This window comes from Anopheles coluzzii, chromosome 2 (genome assembly GCF_943734685.1).
Source record: "Anopheles coluzzii chromosome 2, AcolN3, whole genome shotgun sequence".
NCBI lineage: Eukaryota > Metazoa > Arthropoda > Insecta > Diptera > Culicidae > Anopheles > Anopheles coluzzii.
Genome location: NC_064670.1, coordinates 6,672,273 through 6,688,815, shown reverse-complemented (window position 1 = coordinate 6,688,815; position 16,543 = coordinate 6,672,273). Strand labels below are relative to the sequence as shown.

Genomic DNA, 16,543 nt, shown 5'->3' with positions numbered 1-16,543 from the left:
ATGTTTTTACACACACGCTGTGAAAGCATGTGAGTATTTGTTTAATCGTTGCAAATGTCGTTTACTCTTTTTCGGTTAAACCTTCTTACTTTATCATAAGAAGAAAAACGTGTATTTGTTAACCTTACAAACAAAATGTTAGTAGAAATTATTTCAACGGTCGAAAGGAAAATAAAAATAACGGCTTAATCGTAAATATTCAAATGCAACTCGTTTCGAACATCAACTGACAGCTGTCAGATTCGATCACATTTCGCCCGACGCTTCAAAAACTTCAGGGCGAAAAGGGAGCCCGCTGGCACGCACACATCGACACACGGTTTCCCCGTACAGTTTCGCCATCTTGCGGACGCCTGTAGCAACTACATCGCGCTGTGCTGCTCTCGCACGCGGCACGGTCGGCCCCGGAACGAACCCCACTCACCTGGTGCCGTCTCGCTCCGTCCGCGTACATGCGGTTTCCGCACAGCAATGCCCTCGAGCCGTACGGGTGTGTGCGTGTCGCTGTCCGCGGTGGAACACGACAGAAAGAGCAAAGGAATCGTTTCGTCGCGGTTTCGGTTTGTTCGTCCGCATTATTTCCCGTTTTTTCCCAGCAAAATCGTGCAATAACCTAACAAATAGACAGTGCACGGTGCAGCGGACGTGGTGCATCGTTGGTGAGTGTGCGGGTGAAAGGTGAGCAGGCGGGGCAAACCTGTGAAAAAAGCGATCGACGAATCGCTATCCCGCAACAGGAAAAGCGGTGGTGGTGGTGCTGGTGCTGGTCGAACCTTTTTGACAAGCCGTGTGTGCCGTAGGGGGCGCGCACACACCATCGAAGATCGTAACGCGCAACGTAACACACAGATGCGGATTTCGCGATTCCGTAAGATCCGCGAAGACACCCAGAGTTGGCTGTCCCAGCTTCTTTCTGTACGCCTCTCTTCACGGAAAAAGGGGGTGGTGTAGTGAAAAACGACCGAGGGCAAGGTGTGACGGTCGAGGCCGTGTGATTTCCCCAGCAGGGCACAGAAGAAGGTGACGAAACAGCATGAGATTGTGTGTGGCAAACTGCAGGATATTCTCTCTACTCGCCAAGGTGTTTGGAGTATGTGTGTGTGTGTGTGTGTTTGTGACATGGCGCTCGGGGTGGTGGTGTGTTTGTGGCCGGAATTGGGCTGCAGTGTCGGAATCCGCAACCAATGAGGGACCGATCGGGACAGTGTGATCGCTGGGAAAGGGCCGCACATCGCCGCGACATCCGGAAGTGTAGTGTGCTGGTTCGCAAAAGGGTGGTAGTGGTGGTGGTAGTCGTCCACATTGCCCAGCTCTCGACCGCGGTCGGCCAAGTTCACACGCATACATTGGTGTGGTGGTGTGTCGCCATCTGAACGCCATCGTTCCGTGCCAAGCGGTTCGCTCGATTCACAGCCAGCTGCTGCTGCATGGGAGAGGTGGGGGGGGGGGGGGGCGTAGTACGACGTGTAACGTAGATGGCGATGCGTATAGAAGTGGGAACGGCTAGGCTGAGGGGTGGTTGAGGATGAGAGGAATAGAAAATAGTAAGAAGCACACGTCGTGGATCAGGGTGCAGTAAGGGGGTGAAGCAAGGGTTGGGATCCTAGTTGAGCAGGAAAGAAGCAAACAAGGGAAATAATCCAAAACGCGCAACAGACCCCTGTCGGAACTGGACTGGAACTGGTGGATGGGAACTCTGGTCCAAAGGGGGAGGGGGGGTTATGTTTTGCAAATGAAACAGACGGAAGTCGGTCGAATGACATTTTGTCAATCGTTAATCCACCTCCCCGGAGGTGAATCGAACCCTTCCTCTGCCTCTCCATTTCATCATGTGCGTCATGCTTGTATGTGTGTGAGTGTGTGTGTGTATGTTGAAAAGGCAACTGGATAGGTTTTGTGCAAAGATGGACAGGAAAGGCAGGGAGACAGGGGGATGCAGGGCATGGACATTTTTCACAACACACCAACACTGCAAACTCCGGCCGCTCTTGAGGATCAGCATCCTTCCGCTCGAACCAAACGGCGGGTGAGGAAAGTTGTCTAATGCGTGAGGGGGAAAGGGGAACTACACCGTATGCTTGGTGTGCAAGTGTGTGTGTGTGCAATGGAGCAGCACGAAAAGCCGGACGTGTTGGGCCGCGCGCAGTGTCCTTGCTCCCGATTGCTCTTGTTGTTGTGGTTGTTGTTGTTGCTGGTGTTGTGTTCGCCCCCCCCCCCCCAAAAGGAAGGATGCGGGGAACGAGGTAAGCGGCGCGCGGGTGCGCTTAGAACTGTCATCCTGTTTGACAGCTCGCCGTTTGTCGGCGTTTGGTCTTTTGTGCGTTGCGGAACTGTCAGCGGCAAACAACACGAAACTTTGTTCCTTTGTTGTGTGTTTTTTCCTCTCTCTTCTTGTTTGCACTGCGACTGGAGAGTCGTTGTTGGTTTATTTGTGTGTGTATGTGTGTGTGTGGGACATATTGAAGCGGTAAGCAGAAGGTGAGAATAATCAAGCGTCCCAGCGGTGTTTTTTAAACGGGCCGTTTTTAATTTTCTTTTATTTTTAGTTCAACAAATACGAATCAACAAGATTGCGAAATTACCCACGATGCCTTTCTGCACTAGGCCCATAGGACGGTGATTGATTGTTTGGGTGGTGGGATTTTGCTGCATGGTGGGCAGCGATTTTGACCTGAAACGAAAATTTCCCCATTGGAAAAGCAATTAACATTCGTTTGTCCAAAGAGAGGCTCTTAAGCATACTGAGCTTAGGTTAAGGAGGTTTAAACTTCTAGACACTTGCCATAATAATTGTGCGTACTGTTGCACTCATCTGCTATTGTTTCACCGACAGTTGATACGCACTTGGGCGGTTGAATCGTTCTGATTGATTGACGTTTGCTTCATTTTGGAACCCACCTGACCGATTGGTTGTAGCTTTTAGTTGTTTTTGCTTGTCGTCCGGGAGGGAAGTAGGAGAAACGCAAAGCGAAAGAGATACGCCGGAGCAAGCGGGGCTACTACGCCGCATGACGTACTGTTGCGGGAAGTGGCAAAGGTCCTTGCGTTGTGCCGATCGATCTTCGACCATCACCACACCACAACCACCGCATCCCATCATCCTCTCTCCCCTCCTTCAAAGACAATTGTTTACATGTGCTTTTGCTGCTTTCAGTTCGGCAGCAGCAGCAGCAGCTTCATCGATCCGGCCCTTTTCTATTCGGTCTGGTGCAAACAGTGTAGCGCGCAAAAGTGTGGCTCCCTAGAGCGCGGTGCTGTAGGAAGTGTGGTGGTGTTGCGGAGTGAAGGTGTACCAGCAGCAGCAGCAAGAATTATCGTCGCAGTTTGCCGCAGTTGGCCCCGCTCCGTCGGTCGAAGTGGAGTCGCCGCGCCGCGAAGAAGCGTTCGAAGCGAGTGTGTGACGACGCCACACACATCTTTGTCTCTCCCGGGCGGCCTGGCAAACGATGGCGGCGATGCTGGTGTGCAATCAACATCGTAGTAGCAGCAGCAGCAGCAGCAGCAGCCGTAGCCGAGGCAACAACAACAGCAACGTCGTCATCGTACGCGGCAGCAAGCTGCTAGTGTCGTGATAGTGGTGGAATTGATTGAGTAGTGTGCGTGCGTCCCTGCATATGTGTGTGTATATGTGTGTGTGTGCTTGTGATTGCCGCATGGGCCGACAAGAAAAGTTTAGTGTTTGCGGTAGCGCCTGTGTCTGTCCACGCCTCTTCTCTTCCTTCCCCAACCAGCCAGCCAGCCTGCGCAACTAGTAGTAGTGCGGAAAAGTCCGGAAAATAAGCAGTGAATAGAAGAAGCAATAGAATAAGGAGAAGAAGAAGCAGAAGAAGAAAAAAAGCCCGCAGTAGTGTTACACACGCCTCGGAAACCTCGCCTCGCGTTGTAGAGCATCACGTGTGTGTGTGAGTGTGTGTGTGTGTGTATGTGTCTGTGCAGCAGCGTGTATGTGTATAGAGAGTGTAGTGAATTTGTATGTGCACCACCGGGCGGCGTACCATACTGCTGATTCGCGACGGATAAATCGCGGATCAATTCACAAAGAGTGAAAAAGAAAGAGAAAGAGAAAGAAAGAGCAGGAGAGAGTATTGTTTACCCAAAAAATATCGTTTGTGTACCAGTGTATGTTTGTGTCTGTGCCAGTGAAAGGGCCAGCGTGCACGGGAAGAATACGGGAAGAAAAACTTAGTGAGTGTGTGTTGTTTTTTTTTCTTCTGTCGTTCCCTCTCGCCTCCTATCTCTCTCCCCAGCAAAGAGCCGATAGAGCGTGTGAGTGTGTGTGTCAACGCGCGCGCGTGTGTGTTTGTGTATGGGGGGCGGGTTGTGTGTGCGCAGCGAAATGTATGTATGCCATGATAATGATGGCGGTTGCGAATGCGATGATTGATAAGAATGTTGTGCGACCGTCCGCATCGTCGTCATCATCAGCACAAGCAACAGCAACAACAGCAGCAGCAGCAGCAGCTTTATCATCAGCAACAGCCCCGTCATCAGCCACCACCCTTCGTGTGTGGTAGTGTGTGCGCGCGGGTGCCAAAGTCATCCAATTTATACCAAATCCCTTCGCGTCTCGTCGGCGGCTTAGTGGAGCGTGTGCGCGCGCTTGCGTTCGCGCATTAGTGTGCGTGTATTTGCCTGTGTGTGTCTGTGCCGTAACGGCCGGAGGAGAACGGCCTCTTTGTGAGTCGGTGGGCAGAAAAGGCAAGGCCCCAGTGTGATTGTGTGAGTGTATTGTGTGTGTGATTAAGGTGAATTCGCATGCAACAGTAGCTGCAGCAGCAGCAGCAACAACAACTCCCCATCGGTGCAACGAATATTGCTTACAAGCCAGCGCCAAACCATCAACACACACACATCCGGGGAAGCAGGAAGTGCCAAAGCACCATTTCCTCGTCCAAACTCCCGGAACCGACCGAGGTGTGTGCGTGTGTGTGGGGCACGGCTTTCCATTGGTGCAAACGACACGACGCCACATTTCGAAAACGGCCGCACGCGTATACCCAGCATTAGGATAGCAACAAAGTAAGCATTTTCAGAAGTTCCCTTTTCTACGTCATTGGTTTGTGGGCTGGGTGGTTAAGCTCGAGGTTTTCGGGTTGGGGTCGGGGTCGGGGGGAGGTTGCCATGTACACATAATCCGGCCTGCAGAGATGAACTACCTCCCCCCGCCCTTGGGGTGCCATTCGAGCCCGAATCGATGGGGGTGATTGTTTTTCCAGCTTGTTTTTGTTCGTTAGTCATAATCACATCTCACAACAGTGGTGGTTGTGCGCTGAGGGAGCAAAGCTGAACTGGAGGACAATAATGGGGATCACTCATGACTCGTGAAGGAGGAGCATTTTGTGTGTGTGTGTGTGTGGTACATAATAATCCGCTTTCAATAGGTTATGCTCAAACCGCCAAAGCGTTGTTGATACGCGCACAGTTCCGTTTCATTCTTGTAACGGGTTAAAGCAGCAAATGGAACGGAAGGCAACTTATGTACGGCACATTCACCTGGACTGATGGTGCCACACCCCCTGGAGACTCTTCTTCCCGCCTTTGTCCACTGTATAATGGCGTGATAACTCCCACATCATCAATAATTGACCACGCACGTGCGGCAACTCGTGTGATTTACTTATATTCAGAACAGAACAGAACAAAATACGAGAAGGTCCTCTGTATCAATGTTGTGCCACTCTTTTCAAAACGGCACAACAATTCCACGTGACACGTCTAGGCCAAACACGTGCTTTTGGTAATCGTAGCAAAAGATCTGACCTCCCGTTTTGTTAATGCAAATCTACCAAACTATTAGATGGTGGTAGTTTTTTTTCGGCAAAATGGAAATGCTCCACGGAACAAATTTGTGACGGAACCATTTTACTTTTCAAAGTGCTCCCATTAATTCAAGCTTGTGCGACTCTGTCTGTCGGAAGCGCCTGCTCACGTGTATGCTGTGCGTGAAATTGGATGGACGATTACCTCAAAAGACCCTCCAGAGCGTTTAGATAGGGAGTGGGCGTCCATAAAATTACGCCTCGGTGAGGTTTACTTGTTATCGCTTGATTTTAAATTCAAACTATCAACATACCTTGATATCGAATCTTTAAAGCATTCCTGCAAGGATATGCGAATCGCGAAAACTTTGCCAGCATGAGAGTTCCGTACTTCACATACTCAGCACCTGGCTGTCACTTGGTTTGACATACACGAGTTGCAACTTTGTTGCTGTTGCTAGCACAAGAGGAAAAGTGAATGATTTGCTGTCGAATCTCAACAATCAATATCGACCCCGGGAAAGGCTTTATGTAAGACATGTTTCTAAAAGTTTCACAACAGAGGGTTAAAGGGAAGAAGGATTAGGTGCTGGGTGACGGGATTGAAAAGCGCGATGGTGAATTTAAACAACGGGTTTGCTTTTCAGGTGTGGAATTAAGGAAAGATTGTTGCCTTTTCCTTCTTTACACGATTGGTGGGCTTAGAATATCCCTCTTGGCGAGACATAGCACAGTTGCTGGGGATGTTTCACCTACTCAGGCTCTTCTAAAAACACATAAGTCGAATCGAGATGAGATTCGAACCCCTACATTTGTTAATTCATCTTCTACTCCATGATGTTCTTCTAAGAAATACATCAAGAAGAAGAAGAAGGAGTGGTGTGCTCTCTGGAGCGCCCTTATGACTCTGATCCAATTCCAGCAATTGTTAGTATAATTTCGACTCCTGTAAATCGGAATCACCAGTTCCGACCGGGGTCAGAATCGTTTGGAGTTGTCCAGAGTCGTCCGAAGGTGTCTGAAGTCGTCGGGAGTCGTCTTGAGTTGTCCGGAGTTGTCCAGGGTCATCCGAAGTCATCCGGAGTTGTCTGAAGTCGTCTGGAGTCGTTCGGAGACGTCCAAAGTCCACAGCAGTTGTCCGCAGTCGTCTACAGTCGTCCGGAGTTGCCAGGTTCTACTCCAACAAGATAATTTACCGAGAACTGAGTCATCCAAACAACTCCGGTCTCCTCCGGACGACTACGACTTCGGACAACTACGACTCCGGAAGACCTCCATACGGTTCCGGGCAATTCCCGATAGCTCCAGGCGGTTCCGGGCAATTCCTGACAGCTCCAGACGATTCCAAAAGGCTCCGGATCATGCTGGGCGAACTTACCTTTCAGCGTCAACTCAGAAGTTTACGGAGTAGTACCGGAGTTGACACTGGATCTTTACCCATCACTACACCGAACATGCTGCTGTATTCCCTGTGTATTTTGCACCCCCACCCACCCACAGCGAGAGGATCTTTCTTTTCCACGAAGGAGAGAATCGCACAGCGTGTAGGCATCAAAGACCTTTGTGTCCTCTATGCTCTCTGACTCCCCTCGCTAGTGCCCACGATGCGCTGCGGTACGAAAGGTACGAAACATTGCATGTGTGTGTGTGTGTGTGGGAGTTTATACTAACAGTGGAATGTTTTCGCTTCGTTTAGAACCTTTTTCTGCGAAGCTCGTGTTGCTTGCATCTTCATTTCAGCTTCATGGGCGTATCGCAATGTTTTTCTCTTATTCCTCCTCTGCTCGAGCCATCTCTAAGGGTCACCGAGGAGGGGGACAAAAAGGGCAGCACCATGCTTTCTCGAATGTAACATTTCCCATTGGCGGATGCTGGTGGAATTGCAAAGAAAATAGACACTCACACACACACACGCCTTCAAAAGGGCTCCTTTGTGGCATTTCCCTATAAAAGAGCGCTGGGCTCAGTTTCTCCCTGCACACTGTTGTGTGGCGCTTTATGACGTCTGTGGCGGTTGATTTATTGACGGATCTGCAAAAGGGCTGCAGGGCTGCAGGGCCACAGTAGTGGGCGGATGAGGCAATGGGCCTATGCGATTATCCATGCCATGGGTGGTGAGAGCTCTGTGGGTGGAAGCAGCAAAATACCTGCATCATTATAGGTGCGCCTCGATGGGGGGTGGTGTCTTGAGGTTCTCTGCTGACTGTCGCAGACATTGTCCCCGGGTGCAGCTCCAATGCCGGGAAGAACACTTCTGATGAATAATGCAATAGACTAAGGGACGCAACGGGGGGGTAGCTTTTCCGGCTTGGTGACTCTGTGTGTGTGCGCGCATCACGTCGTTGGGCTATTGTTCTCGGTACATTGTCTTGTTGGAGTAGAACCTGAAGCAGAGAGTATTAATTTTTTTTAATAAACAGAACAGTGTTAGGTGTTGTACTTTCTTGACACACACGTCTGTCTCTAGAGCTGCTACGTCTTATGACGCGTGTGTGTGTGCGGCAAGAAGACAGACCAATGTGTGGACGTGCGATGGTTGCCGGAAAGAGTGGTCTAACATGAAGATGAACCCCTGCCCACACGGCATGGTTGCTAAGCGCCGATTATTCATCTTCATCTTCATCTCCATCCCCTGCCCTCCATAACGATGCGGTTGCGAGCGCCTCCAGCATATGATCGGATTGAAATTGATCTCCACTCTTTTGCCCGCGTTTTGTTCTACGATCGCTCACGCGCGGGCACAGTATGCTGGGTTGGTTGGAAGATGATGGTAAAGATCATTAGCCATCGGCAAAGGGAGAGGCCAAAGGGAAGGTGAAAACCATCCTCCACACGGCCACCTAGCCCTAACGTGCTAGCTCAAAGAACATAAAATTGTTAAACCGCCACTGCTCCCTCTATTTTATAGCCGGATCGCGGGGATCAAGCAACCCTCAGGCAGCTTCGAGAAGACGAGGGTGCGCAATAGATAATCCAACGGCTAGGCCCCAATAATAGAAGGGCGCCGAACGAAAGTAACACTCCACAGCAAAAAAAGGCAGCTAAAGAGCGATGAAAAGGCGCGCTTTCAGTTCGGCCCGAGCCCCTGTAATTGACCCTCCAGCGATGCTGGTGTGTGGACCCAGCGAACGAGGAAAAGAAAAGCAACAAAAACAGATTCCTGGAGATCTTGAAATTCATCTCTCTCCCTCTGCTGCCGGCGGCGGCGGCGGCACGGTGGCTTTTCAGGGTCGTCGTCCATGTTTTCTTGCTGCCGCTTGGAACGTCGGTCGGTTATGAGATGCTGCTGCTGCAGCGAAGGATGAGAAGAGGCGAAAGAGACGAACCCGCGCATCGCGTCGATGTAAAAAGCTCACCGCGCGCGGACCGATGATCGTTAAGGGATGGGGAAATGATCACAGAGCGCGCCAACTCGATCGGTCGGGGTGTCCCGGTGGAGTAGAATATAATTGTGTCTTTTTTTTTGAGGGTATCCTCTTTCATCAAGGCTGATGCCGGTGTGTGGGGTGGTTTCTGCCGAAATTGTGAAGTAATCAGTCCTTTCGTTTCGATCCATCACAGTCGGAATGAGTAAAGTGTTGATTTTTATTGATCTATAATCGTCATAGGAGGAGCGTTGGATTGGTGTTTATTTGTTGTTTTTTTTTTGGGTCAAAAAGACAATAAAAGTATTGCTTATTTTTCGGACTTTCCAAAACCAGTTCCTGTTATTGACAGTTGAATGACAGTTTATGTGTTAAATGTGATAGATATCAAAATAAATTCAATCTTATTTTAGTACAGGATTTGCATCCTGCTCCTCTACGACATTATTTCCTGGTCACGGCACCAATATTCATTGAATATTAATATTTTTATCGTCGTACATAAAATTGTATTTCAACGTGGAATATTTTCTCCAAATAATCTCCTACCGCTTGCTCCAAACAAAATCATTTCCAGATGTAAACTGCACTTACTATGAATGTTATCCTGGTCACGGCACCAGACAACCATTTCGTAATGCCATCTCCAGAATGCCAAAGCACTGTTTCGATGTGTGATAAAATGCTTCCAATCGATTCCAGTCCTGTCGGCTTCCCATGATATCAGCTCCTCGGGGAAGTGGGGAAACACTGCCCCCTCCCCCCTCTCCCCTCATTCCCATTTTCGGTGTTGTAACTCCACTTGGAAATGTATGCGTGACCGCTGCGCAAATAAACACGAATTGAGGACAGGTAAATATTGATGATTGAACACACGGATGCGCCCGGGCATGGGGTGCGCCGCAACGCTGACAAAGGGAGAGAACACCCCTTCACCCGCCGGGGTAAATGTTAGAAGAATCAGCGCCTTTGTGTGACTTCGGGCGTCGGCGTGAAGTGTGTTTGCCAGGGGTCGGCTGGGGGGGGGTTTTAGGAGGAGAATGTGTGTATCGAGCTCCTCCCGGGGTCCGGTTGTGGAGCGACTTTGTTAGTTGGTAGTTATACACTACTATTCATTCTGCTATGCGAATCGAAACGATAACTCTAACTTTCATAATCCATTAGAAATTGTTTGCTTTAGACGTCATCAAAAAGAGTTCCGAATTTCCGCTCATTGTACTCCCCTTTTTCCTTCAAAAGCGTTTTTTTTTTTTTGCTGTTTTGCTCTTGCCCCGTCGTGTGTGAATGCGTTAAGAGTATGTGTGCCGTTCCCTCTTCTTCCACCATCGGATGTGTGATACCCATTTCGCAAATGTGTTCCAATAAATTTGCAAACAATTTCCTTCGTTCCCGCGCCGGCCGCCGCCTCGATCACCCTTTTCCGGTGCCGGCTACCAAAGCCACGCACACACACGCTTACATTGAGATGAGTGATGTTTCTCATCCTCTTGCTGCTGCTCCCCATCCGCTCCGGGCTCCGGGGGATGACCTCTCGAGCAGCCCATTGGCCCTGCGCGTGTTGGATGGGGGGCGAGAGGTTTGCAATGGGCGCACGGGAGCGATGGGTGAAGGAAACGGGAACAAATTTAACATTTAGATCACGTTTACACACGCACTCACAACCACACACCTTGATAGAGTGTATCTGTGTGTGTGAGTGTGTGGAGAGCTAAATCGGGATGACCACAGAGCGGAACCGATGCGATTACAGATGCTGCTGGTGCTACTGCTACTGATTCTTCCTGCCCCAACTTCCTCCCGAGGCCTCTGTTTAAATTTGCACACACATACACACACACACACATGGTCGATGGAGCGATTGCAACCCTTGAGCTCACGTTGAGTGCCGGGTGATGAAAATGAAAACGGATCGAAGCCGCCGCGATGGGAAACGCGGCTTAAACGCACGGGGATGCAAACTTTGGGATGGATCCATATCCATTTCGCTCGTTACCTTCCCCATCCCTTGCCTACTCCGTTTACTTCCCCCTCTCTGACTCTCCATCAAGCCATTGAGGAGGGCAACCCTTTTACCGTGCCCAGGTCAGTGAGCTTTTCCTTTTGCTCTTATTAGTTCGGTTCTGTGCTCTTCTCTTTCCGTTTTCTCTTGCATTCGCTCTCTCTCTTTCTCTCTCTCTCTCTTGCTTCATGTGTTTGGCGATTTATTCTAGCGCAAAGAGAGAGTGTGTGTGTGTGTAGGGCTTCTGGAAGGGCCAGCCCGATCGTTCATCATAAGCAGGCCGGCACACACGGTCGGCTTGGGAAAGCTGGGGCCGAATGGAAGTTTATTACGTCCGTCCCTTTTCCAACGCCATTCCATTTGATCGTGTTGCGGTAGAGGGGGGGGGGGGGGAAGGAGGCTTGCTGTCCCTTTCCTGGTGGGGTTTCGCAATTGGCGGGGCACATGGTTTTAAAATCGTTTCCACGCGGCCAATTTATGTACGGCATTCTCGTTTGCTACACCTTCGCGCTCCCTCTTTCATCGATCGTGCAAAATGGGAAAAAGGAGCAGGCCCCGCTCCCGGGCGTTATGTTGGGCTGCAGGAGGGGGCCATCCGAAGCGTGTTCGCTTATCATGTTTTGCTGCGTGTGTGTGGTGCTTGTGCTTGCGCTTTTTACGCTAATCGCTTTTGGCTTCTTCACTTCGTAAAGCCACACCACGAGGACGAAGAGGATAGAAGCAGAAGGGTGGAACTTGCTTCAAGTTGTTGTTTTTTTTCTGCGTTTTGGTTTTGCTTACATATGATGTGGTCACAGTGTTTTCTTGTAAATTAAGTACTGTTGAAATTCTGCACCACCCTTACGAGGGTCATGGACATGGCACGTTTTTAATGCCCTAGCGCAGCTCACACGCCTTTGCTGGTGTGGGTTGCTGCTGCGATCAGCATTAAATGAAATGAATAATAGACATTTATGATGTGATACTTTTAATTTTTTTTGTTTCGCCCCACCCGCTTCAATGATTTTGCTTGACAAGCAGAGAACAATGATAGAACAAGCGGGGTTGAAGAGGGCGGAAAATGTACAGTTATTTCTTGGCCCTTAAAGCAGCATATCGTCAGTTCGCAGACATTTTGCAGAGGGCGTATTGGTTTTCCCTTATTGAGACAGCAAAAGTCGGCTGGTTACGACTAGTGATGGGTAAAGTTGGCTCCTAACTCCAAAAATTTCGGAACCGACTCTGGTAGGTCGCCTAACATTATACGGAGCTGTTTCGAATTGTTTGGAGCGGTTCAAAATCGCCCGTCGTCCTCTAGTGTCGGAGTCATCCGGAGTCGTCCGGAGTCGTCCGGAGTCGTCCGTAGTCGTCCGGAGTCATCCGTAGTCGTCCGGAGTCGTCTGGAGTCATCCGGAGTTGTCTGGAGCTATCCGGAGTTATCCGGAGTCATCCGGAGTTGTCTGGAGCTATCCAGAGTTATCCGGAGTCATCCAGAGTTGTCTGGAGCTTTCCGGAGCTATCCGGAGTCATCAGGAGTTGTCTGGAGCTATCCAGAGTTATCCGGAGTCATCCAGAGGTGTCTGGAGCTATCCGGAGTTATCCGGTGTCTTCCGGAGTTATCCGGAGCCATCCGCAATCATTGGGAGTCGTCCGTAGTCGTCCGGAGATGTCTGGAGCTGTCCGGAGTTATCCGAAGTCATTCGGAGTCGTCCGTAGTTGTCCTGAGTCGTCTGGAGTCGTTCGGAGTCGTTCGAAGTTGACCAGAACACCAAAGTCGGAGCGGTCCGGAGTGAGCCGGAGCCATCCAGAGTCATCTGGAGTCGTCCGGAATCGTTCGGAGTCTGCAGGAGACGGCCGGTGTAATGTTTTTGTGAACATTTGCAACGACTCCGACGATGTATACTCAGAACAACTCAGCTTTGGCTGGAGTCGAAATCGGACTAACTATAACTATATAGGAGCTGTGGGTGCGCTCCAGAGAGCTCATCACTTATTGCAACGAGCCGAGTTGTGCAAAATGTGAGCACCAAATGTTTCGGTAACGGTGAAGGTAGCATTATGAAGCATTTTGTAAATGTAAACACATCACAATGGCAACAAAACTTTTGTCTTCCATTAGTTCGAAAAATAAGATACATACTACCTTCGTTAACAAAACTTTAAAATAGAATAGAAACTCTTCATAAATAGTTACTTTATAAACTTAGTTTATGAAGAATTCTACTTCACAATATTTCATGAAACTTTGCTGACTAATATCAATATACTAATATAATATCATATTTCATAACCCATCCAATCTGCTCTAACCAAACTTCAGTGCAGCAGTAGTCAACACAACCATCCATTGCCATCTACTGGGGATTGCTAATCCATATGCCAGCCACCTAACTTTCAATCATAAAAGATCATAACTGACTGGCCCTTTGTCCCGAGCACCAAGAGACGGCGCCACCAACGTTTTGGGGCCAAGTCTAGCAGCAGCTTGCTATTGAAGCTCTTGTACAACAACAACAACAAAAAATGGCATAAATACGGTTTAAAGTCATTCGAAGCAAAATGAAAAGCCCTCTCCGCCGCGTCCCGTTACACGCTTTCCGTTTCCCCCCTTCTCTGTCATCGCTGCTCCCATTCTCCTTCCGCGGACGCAGTCGCGCAGCATTTCCAGCTCCGGCAGAAACCGTTGGAGAAAAGCCATGGAGAAAAGCGTACCCATTTCCATGTTACATTGTTTGATATTCTCTATCCAAGTGTGCGTGTGTTTAGTTGAGAGTCACTGGGGTTACTTTTTGCTTGGTTTGTGCTTTGGTTCTTTGCTTCCTAGCCGCTGCTCCATCGAGGCCTGGGTGTGTGTGTGTAAAACAAGCAAACTTTTCCCGTAACTCAATTTATATCGCCCAAGTGGCCGCTGTCGGTTGTTATTCTTCCCGGAGGAGAAGCAGAAGGAGGAAAGGGGAAGGGGACAAGCAACGTCGATGAGGTGGCCTAAAAGCTCTTTGAAGAGTGGGGGGCTGCTCGTGGGAAGTCACCAAGTGATGGGAGTCGGCGAACAACGAACTGTTGAAAGTGGCGAAGAATTCCTACGGTGCTGCCGCACGAACACGAGAGGATCCATTCCGCCGGGTTGGCGTAGTATTTGACATTGTGTAGCTCGTTTACTCATCCAATTATGTAGTGCCTTTTCCGCTTGCCCTCCCATCAACCCATCCCCGGGGTGTGAACGCCGCCCAGGGGTTCAAGGGTTGTCGAAATGGGAAGGATAAGAGTGTGATGAACCGTTTTATTCTTTCCTTTCCAGTCACACATAGGCACAGACACACAGGAGACCACGCAGGGACACAGTTTACATGTAGAACACAGTCCGGCGTCACCATAAACTATGCGAAATACACTACCGGGAGTGTGATAGAGAGAGAGAGAGAGAATGTTTTGGTAGGGGAGAACACATAAAATCGAACGCAATGGCATAGACACGTTGGCGACTATTGGTATGTGTGTGTGCTTTGTTTTGAGTGTGGCAAGCGGAGTGGGAGAAGAAAGGGGGAACTGTGATGACAGTCGCCAAGGAGAAACTTTCCATACGATAACATTACCCTGGGAATGGTGTCCTTTTGAGTTACAACATTGAATTTCAACCAGCTCTGGGGAAAGGAAATGAATTTTTTTTTGTCTGTGCGTTGGATTATAAGATATTTTGTAATTGATTCTATGGATGTATTTGTCTTTAAATCTCTATTTTCGTCCTCTATAATCCCCTCCGATCGTTTTCAATAGAAATATTTAATTATCCATTTTTTAAAGACTATTTCTTAAGCTCAGAGTTGATGAGGAGGAAGCAAATAAGAGCAAAATTATGCACAAAAATATAAAAAAAATAACAATCAGCGTGGTATCAGAAGGAAATGTTACCGCAAAACTATTGAAATTGGCCAACGGTAACATAATTGCGGGCGAGCGGAAAAAGGAAATTGTGCAAAAGACTGGCAAGAGCAACGATTGGGCTAACAACACGATGTTGGTAGCAGCAGGGCAGCAAGAGTAGGCATCCATTCCCGCCTAATCTTACCGGGTGTGGAAGGTGTGGTGCGCACAGGTGTGAAAATGGAAAACGCAAACGCTAAGAGCATAAAGATGTAATAGAGCGAGCATTGAAAGATGGCAGCAGCGACAAGTCTCCCCACCCGCGCTCACATTGCACTCGCACATGTCTTATTGAGGTTACGGGTCATGAACTGACAACAATAGATGTTGGAGCAAGGGAGAGGAAGAAAAAGCATCTCCTTTCCCTTATGATGGGCCGCCTTTTTGCCCACTTTTTGCGATTGTAAACGTCTGGGAGGAAATTATTGCGCGAAGGAATTGATAAGTTGCGGATGATAAGCTGCCCGTGCGTTTCCCTTATATATTGTTAGTTTAGCTAATTCTGATATAGCAACGGTGGGGAAACACACAATTCGTTTCTGCGTTTTCAACAGTGCAGTACAAAAACTGTTGAGTGACATTTACATATTGTGTGCACTTATCTATTCATCGGGGAGGGTTGCAGTTGAACGGTAAGGATGCTTCACCATCCCACTCTCACAGCCGAGGCATGATGTGTTTCCACATACTTCTTCCCATCCATTTCCAGCGCTGTCCGCCGTTGAATGTTGCCTAAATTGGTTCGTGTTGTGCCGTGGGGCAAGAACATGTTTCTGGTTTACCGCTGGAGCTCAAACCACGGCTCCGCGCTGCTCCGTGCTTCATCGAAGTTGTCGGGGCTTATGGTACAACTATAAGGTGGTAGCGAGAGGGGACAACAGGGAGAAGCAATAGTTCGAATGTGATGGAATCATAACCAATGGATGCAATTTGTTATGCTTCTGAGATACGATGGCAATGGCGGAAAGGTTGTACATCCTTTGGGTATAGTCCTTTCTCCTACTCCATGCTGCACAAAAAGAGAGAATCGATATATTAGGTCGATATATTAGAGCGACTATCTTCATTGGGTTGTAATAGTTTGATTTAATAATTGGTTTAAAATTCAATATTCTCCTAAGTTTGTTGCTGAATTGTTTGTGGAGGTGGGTGTAAATGTAAACCGACAATCCTCCAAAGAGACTACGAAGAAGCACCCATATGAAAATATCTTAAATTCCTTACCCTGGAATGTGTATGGTGGTGTAGCCAAAAGGGTTTGAAGAAACGAACGGTCTGGTTGGGGTTACAAAATGAAAGACGCCGTGTAAATCGCCCATCGGTCGGTGGTGGTGGTGGGCTGGCAAATGTACCACGTAAAGGTTGCGTCTGCTTTTCGATTCGCTTTATTATTGCGAGATATTTCAACCATTCCCCAGCGTCTAGGAGGGGGTGAAATACTTTCGATTGAATTCTGCGACGGATCAAACAACATCCCGGGCGATCGGGGGGGAAATGAAGGCCCAAGCCGAAACAAACCA

The 16,543-nt window shown here is 48.9% G+C and overlaps 1 protein-coding gene across 5 annotated transcripts in view; it reads left to right on the top strand.

Moving 5' to 3' along the window:
- Nucleotides 1–300: 300 nt before the first annotated feature.
- LOC120951690 (uncharacterized) overlaps nt 301–16,543 on the top strand; it is an 86,595-nt gene continuing 70,352 nt past the window's right edge. For 2 of the 5 annotated variants that reach the window (XM_040370522.2, XM_040370521.2), the window contains exons 1-2: nt 302–678; nt 3,155–5,019. The gene's annotated coding sequence lies outside the window, so the exon portion shown is untranslated. Of the gene's footprint in view, nt 679–745; nt 1,021–3,154; nt 5,020–16,543 lie in introns of those variants that run through there. The other 3 variants (XM_040370526.2, XM_040370525.2, XM_040370524.2) reach the window with 3 other exon arrangements.